Genomic DNA, 7912 nt, shown 5'->3' on the forward strand with positions numbered 1-7912 from the left:
CCTCAGACATGCCACACATATACCCACTCTCTCCCACAAACCCCGTATCCCCCACACCCCTCCATATCTCCCCACAATATAAAAGAGAAAAACTTCATTCTGATTTATTAAGCAATCACCTCTATATGCTCAATGTAAACACACACACATATCAGGACAAAAATATTTTTTGAAATAAAATTAATATATGTTATTGTAGAAGTTTGATTTTTAGTATAAAATTTGTTTTTCCCCAGTTCCAAGATGGCAAAACCCCTTCCCAAATGACGTACTGATGGGGTCAAGGACAGGGACTGCCAGTGGAAAAGGTGAAGAGTTAGGGGTGGGACTTCCAGTTCCAAAATGGAAACCAGGGGGCAAGGCACCTGTCAAGGGGCAGGGCTGTCTTTGAGGCCCTCAACAGCTCACCAAAACTCGCTCAACGGCCCTCCAGCTGAAGTAATTGCCCACTCTATTTTAGATGCAATGTTCACAGTGCTCATTCATTCTGGCCCTTTGTAATTAAATTCAGAACAACCATTTCTGAACTGCATTGTAAGAGAAGACAACTTTAATTACTGTACTGTCTTTATCCTCTGAACACCAATGTTATACAAAGACTAGTTATTTAGCACTCGGACTTCTATGATGAGTACAACATTCCCAGTTTCATTCTTCAGTGAGCAGTTTAAGTGTAAACTCAGCTGAGAGAGAGATGGCATACTTCTCTTTCCTGAGTGATCTAGTTTATTCATATCAGATAGCTTAACATCCAGTTAATCCTTCTTCAAAGACAGTGGAAAGGTAGGTTGCCTGAAAACCTTCACAAATTTGTCTAAACAAACCTACTAAAGCAAATACAACTCAGAGCAGAAGCTTATGCAAAACAATGATACTAAGAAAAGCTTGGCGTTTAATACTCTCAAACATTTTCAATACAATGGTGTCAGTCAGATGTAATGAACTTGTTTTAGCTAGCTCTGGAATATACTGGAAACTCATACACTTGGATTTGTATAATCTTTTTTGAGGCTTCTTCTATGGTTTCCTAAAATGTTTAGGATTGAAAAGATCCTTATAGTGTGTGATCCAGTTCCTATTACAGGCCATGATAAACTTCCATTGAGTTGTATGGGTGCAGCATGGGCTCTGATTCATCAAAGCACTTAGCACGTGCTTGAAGTCAAGAATGTGTTTAAGTGCTGTGCTGAATTCTGGCCATAATGAATAAGACCATTATGTTTAGTTTTGGAATTAGCTTTCAAGTCTAATTTAGAATGGATTTGCTTGTAACTTAAATGAATTACCCATTGATATTAAATTGCATATGCTGTCAGTTCACTCAGAACTTAGGTAAAATGGAACTAAGGGCCAATTTTTAACAGTATTGTGACGTGTTGGATTAAACCTTATGGAAACTGATAGGGTTACCTGGGAGCCTTCATTTAAGATAGCTGTTAAGAGTACTTTAGCATGTGTTTTTGCCCTAAACACAGGCAGACTCATGGGTGCTTAAGAATCCAAATACTCAAGTTAGAGTAAAATGGAAGTGTGTTTGAGGTGGGTGTACACATTAGGGTTGTGACATCTCAGGGGGAAGGAAGATAGCATACTGGAGAGAGATAGACAATTTGAATTGTCTACTCTGATTTACTGTTAGGCCTAGACTACATTCATGCTCATTCTGCACCTTTCATGGTGGAAGAAACCTCTGCTCTACTGGCTGAGCTACTTCACTTCTGTTGAGTGAAGTAAGACTTCCACCAAGCAAACTGAGAGCAGATGAAGACACTCCCATGCCTTCTGATGGCTGCTGGGACCCATTTCAGTAGTTTTGTGCTTTTATGAAACAGCTGCTGCTGTAGTGTGGCCATGCAGAACTTCCACAAGCCTATAAATGTGCATGCATTGTAAGGCATTGGCAGTGGCAGTGCTAGCTATCACCATAACTTCTTAGTGCCAGGCGAGATTATGACTGCATTTTCCTGATGTGGCACTGAAGGCAGAGGGAGTTTTGGAAGAGGCTGCTAGAGCTAACTTTGGCAGTTATTTCCCTCTTGTGTTCAAGGAAGCAGGACTCTGCAGGCTGCGATGGCACTGATGGTGGTGGCATGACTAGCCACCCCTGCATTGGTGGCTATTTTTACAGAAGTCCATAAGACAGCTCCTGGGGCTGCTGATCTAGTTGTTCCCCATCAGTTATGCTACTGCTCTGTGCACTCTTGCAAATAAACTCCATCAGAGATGCCTTACTCCATTGATTTGTCCTCCAATCTACAAGACCCTGAATTTGGGCTAAACGATAGAAAGTCAGGTACCTAACTCTTATTGTAACCAACAAAACTCAATCCCTACAAAGAACTCTTAAGAATGATTCTGACATGAGGGATTGAGATCTATGTAATTCTTACCAACAAGAAGAGTTGGATGCCTGCTTTCACAAGCGCTATGCATTATCTAATCTGCCACATCACAAGTTTGGTGCAAGATATCAAGACATCTAATAAGAGTTCCAGCAAATCTGAGATTGATTCACAATTATTTACAGCTCTGTGCTTGATTTCACTATTTTCATTTTGCCAGACAATGCATGTTACAAAACTTCCTAACCTTTTCATTGTTCTCTTTGTATTTGCTACCTTATTGAAATGTGTGTTTTTGTCACTGAAGTGTCAAACAATATTGATTTAAACTTTATGCCTAGATTCACTGAACCTAATTATTAAAACCCCACTTGTGCTTGATTCTTCTTGTTTTCTGTGAATAAAATGTTGTTCTACTATAGGACAGAATAATCCATTCATAAGATCTGATGAAGTAGGTTGTTACCTAAGAACAAGTATGCCTCCCTGAACCTCTTGGTCTTTAAGAGCCACCCCTCTCTACCTTCTTCATGAAACAGAATTGCCCAATTTTCATTAGATTGCAATATGAGCTCTTCTTGGGTGTATGTCTAGTGATGTCTGGTGCTTAGGGCTTCTCTTGTATGTGGAAAACCTGGGTTCTAGTCTCTGTGCCCGCTGAATCAGAACAGGGTTTTTTACCTGTGATCACTCTAAATCAGGGTTCTTTTTTCAAGTCTTCCTCACCCCAGGCCTGTCTCAGCTACCAGGCTAAAGAACGTGAGAGAAGGTCACTCTTACCATCCAGGTAAAAGTGTTTCAGTGCCAGTATATCTCCACAAACTATTTTGTTTCCAATGACATTTTATTTCAGCTATCAGTGGCTACATTTACATGAGATACTGACTACGCAGTCATTATACAAGTACTAGTAGCGTTGCCAAACGGCTTTTTTGTGACACTGACTGTGCAGTAGCCTGAAATGCTTTCTGCCATGTGACATTACTGCATAGTTGTCACAGGTTACTGAGCAGTCAGTGTCTTGTTTAGATGCGGCCACTGACTTTCAATGAAGCTGTAGTTGTCTCAGTGCTGGATTATGACATGCTGAGGCCCTAAAATATGTCCAGTTTAAGAGTTCCCATACGATAAATATAATCCACAAAATCCATGAAAATGGATTTTCATGAAATTTTAAGATGAATTATTGTTATTTCTGCATAAATTTATGAACTCAAGAGAAATAATAACTGTGAAGCCATATATATGAATATTTTTGTCACATTAAAATGAAAATGTTCATTTTTTTTTTCTTAGTTAGAAGCCCCTCATATTGTGAGGCCCTAACCTCTATCTTAAGTAGCTTAAGCCTAAATCAGATCCTGAGTTGTTTTACTGCAGAACTGCATCCACTATACCGAGTTAGTGAGACTATAGTACAAGTAGTCAGGTCTCTCTGTTGATGTCATCACCAAATTGAAACCTACACAGGGACTGCTTAGGTCTTGGTGCAGAGTCTGTACTAGTTTGATTTATGTAATTGATAGATTTTCCTGGCTTTTTTTAGGCAATTGAATGCTAGAGGCTATGTGGACATTCCTTATTTTGGTTTAAGAGTGATGTACTTTGATGCAGCATATATCTGTTCCTAATTAACTTAAGCTACATTCAAAAAAAGTCCACATAGGCTTTTGTACTATTTTAACTAACTTGGTTTAAAATCACACCTTAAGTTAAATGGGTGCAACTATCTTGTATAGACAAGTCCTAAGAGGCACTTTGTCAGGCTTGTTGCCACTAATCCACCTACTGAGGTAATAATGTATCTTGCCCCAAGGGGAGTAACAGATTCCATCCTGTTAATATTCAGATCTGTCAGAGCTGAGATACCATAAAACTGCCCTCACTTAAATCATTATCTAGTCTCCAGGTACATTACAAAGACTAAGTGATTGTAAAGTGGCTCTTTGGCTCATTATGTTCTAAATTGGGCCATGCAGAAAGCAAACATCCATTTGGTTGGTTTTAGGACATCTTTATAGCTATAGATCTATGAAAAAAGTTTCATACCCGTTTGTAATTTTCTGTCTGCAAGTGGATGCAAGTTATTACTGATTTTCTTTGGCTGTTGCACAATACCTTGGTTTTTTTTTTAAGGCTAAGAACTATACCATTGTCACCATGTCTTTATCTTTGTGCATACCTACAAGGGGCATCTGCAAGTCTTAATTTGCGGATCTTCTAGGTAAAAATGAAACCTGTATTCTGCCAGCATATATTGTACAGTCGGTTCCAGCACATACATATGCCTTGTCTTCAAAGTACTTAACATTTCAAAAGCAAGCTTGTAGCAATTAGTGCTTGTTGTGTGATGGAGACTGCTGTGTTGACTGAGCCAATTAAGAGATCAATTAGTGCAGTACAGAGTGCTTAGAGAGGTAGTCTTGGGTGACACTGGTCAAGTATTCAGTTCATACACTGAATGGTACTGTGAGGGCTAAAATGCATTTAATGACTTCGTATTTAAAACAAGATTAAGAAGACTTTTCTCTCTCATCTGAATCTTAAGGTAAAATTACTTTTGCTTCATTGTTTCCCTTAAAACCTTTTTAAAAATGTTGATAAGACACTAAGTGGAGATTACTGTGAATTGAAAATGTTACATGCAAGCTCTGATGTTTTTGAAGAATGGTTTACTTTGACATATCAGGTATGAAATACACCTTAAAGGTCTGATTCAATTTCCACTGAAGCCAGCTTCTCAGGGAATAGATCAGACCTATCTCTGTTTTCATGACAGAACTAAATTAGTTTGGGTCCTTAGTGTAGACGTTGAATAGGACCATAAGCTTTTGTAATAGATAAGAATAATTTATCTTCGGGCCTTGTTGCACATTAATTTTAGGCAGCTCCTGGAGCTCTTAGCACCGGAAACTAGTTTCAAGCACACTTTAGGTGGCTTAAAGTTACACCACTCTAGGGCAGGTTTATCTTTGATCGGTGGTACCTACCTTGTGTTCCATTAATGTGTGACCACTCCCCACAGATGAGCTGCCCAAGTTGAAGACCTCCATCATCCCAGGATACCATGTCCTCTCCCCCATCCAGTTCTGTGTGAACCAACTTTCCACCCCCTGAACTCTACGCCCAGGGTGTGGTTCTGGCACCAAGTCAACTCCCCCTTCTGTCCCTGAGGTGGTGACCTTTCCACCCCCAGTGATGCAGCTCCATGCAAACAGACTGCACAGCACATGTGACCTAGCTAGTTCGAGTTTGCAGGGCATAGACAGGTCCAGGAGTCAGGTCTAGGAGGGGAAGGAGGAACAAGATCAAGGGCTGGATCAGGTCTGCATGACCTGGGGCTTCCTTCCTCCATGACCTGGGGCAGGGGTAGTAGCTCCCCCAAAAGTGCTCTCCCTCACTGTTCCCACCTCCTAGCCACCCTGGGAAGCAAGACCAGCACCCCCATACCCCAATCCCAAAATATTATAACATAAGACTTTCTGTAATTGACTTCATTTCTTATTAGATCCTTTTTATTTTACTTCTTTTTATTGTAGGCTTCAGTGGCTGACTTCCTTCATTTCACCATCCTTCCTGCACCCCCATTCCCTTTCCATCTCCCAAACCTATATCCCACCCCACCTTCCCCTACCTACAGTGGGGATAGAAGCCTATCCTGGCTCATCAAGCCTGTAGTGGCAACTCACAGCTATAGCTCCTAGTCAGGCGCCTTAAGGTGTGACTGCTCCAAACTTGAGCTAGCACTAACACTGATGAACATTTGAGCAGCTTGAAGTGCAACGTGTAACAAAGCCCTTATTCAGAACTGGTTAGACATTTTCTGATGAAACAGTTTCATCAGAACAATTCCATTAATCAAACCCCAAATGCTTTCTAAAAATGTCTTGGGCTTGTCAAATTTTGTTGGACTCCGTCAACATTACTTGGTTTCCTAGGGTATGTCTACACTATGGCCCTGGCACTTGTCGGGGCTTGGGGGAGGGAGATGTTCTCAAGCAGATCCTGTCTACATGCTCTAGCTGCATGAATTCTAAATTGGGAAATGTCACAGTAAACAGCAGTCATCCTCTGCAACTGCTCTTGAGATCTCTCTCTGGTGTGTCTGACAGCAAAGAGTTTGTAACAGATGTCATGGCCTTGGGCAGGGGTGGGCAAAATGCAGCCTGCGGGCCAGATGCAGCCTGCCAGGCCATTCTATCCAGCCTGCGGGGCCCCTAAAAAGTTTAGAAAATTAATATTTATCTGCCACTGGCTGCCTGTAATGCGGCCCTCAAAGGCTTGCCAAAACTCAGTAAGTCGCCTTCTGCCTGAAATAATTGCCTGCCCCTGGCCTAGGGAAAGTGGGCTTGGGGTCTAACTCTGACTGTCACTTGTTCACCATGTAAATTTTTCTAAAAGTCCCTAAAGACTTGGAATCCTAGTGTCCCCATCTGCAAATGCACTAATAATACCTTGGCAAAGCACAGTGAAAGCCCTGGGCAAGACATGCAAAGTGCTGTTACAATCTAAGAAGAAAAAATGAAGCTCAAATTAAAGAACAACTACAGGGTGGAGTTTGTTGAAAATTTATGAATGTTTACTAAGTAGCAAATGGCATACAATGCTTCATGAATCCCAGACCCTCAAGTGCCAGTTACCAGTAGTTTTGTGAGAGAAGTCCTCTTTTGAGGATGGGATTGGGTTTGAAAAAGAGAGAGAAGGAGGGGAGGGGAGTTCAAAGTTGGGGTGGGGTAGAGAGGACTGAATACCAGAAAGGCAAATTAGGTATAACGGCAACTAGTATTCTGCCTTTATGTTATGTTTGTATGTACTGCATTACAATAAAAAGATATGTTGCAGAGGCCACACAACTGGAAAAGTGTCTATAGCCTTTCATGCTACATGCCTTTTTTTATCATATATCCTGGCTTTGCAAGCTGCTGACCTGTTCAGCAAAAGTTTGGCTTACCATGAAAGAGCATTCAGAAAAACAAAACAGCTAGTCCATGACAGACAGTTACCGCTTTCTCTGAAGAATCAAGGAACAGCCAGGTGTGGTTATAGAAGGCATTTCTTATTGACCGCCGCCAAAAATATTGTAATATTTACACTGGAACAAAGTTTCCATCCTCAGATCTACTGTAGAGTCGCTCAGAATGGTTCAAATGTAACATCAAATAAAGTAGCAGTATTGCTGTAGTCATGATAGTCCAGGGAATTATGCAAAATGTGTTTGATGGTATCTTTTACTCTATTGCTTTATCATCAAGGAAGTCTTCTTTCTTGCATCATATAAACACATCTTCAGAAGCATAATTTGGGCAGAGTTGCATTCCCTGTGCAGTGACCAAGCAGGTAAGACTTCCCTTCCACTCTCCCCTTCCTGTTCCCCCCACTATACAGTTTTGGCATACTGCCCTGCCCTAGGTAGTGAATGAGCTTGCTACACCTTTGTACAGTGTCATTAATGTATAGCATTATTGCATAGGTAGGACACTGGGCAGGGACACCAAGAATTTTGGTTCCATTTCCAGCTCTTCTGTTCGATTGTAGGGTGGCCTAAGGCAAGTCATTTCACTTTCATATAT

This window comes from Gavialis gangeticus, unplaced genomic scaffold (genome assembly GCF_001723915.1).
Source record: "Gavialis gangeticus isolate Ggan-Ray unplaced genomic scaffold, GavGan_comp1, whole genome shotgun sequence".
NCBI classification, from domain to species: Eukaryota; Metazoa; Chordata; order Crocodylia; family Gavialidae; genus Gavialis; species Gavialis gangeticus.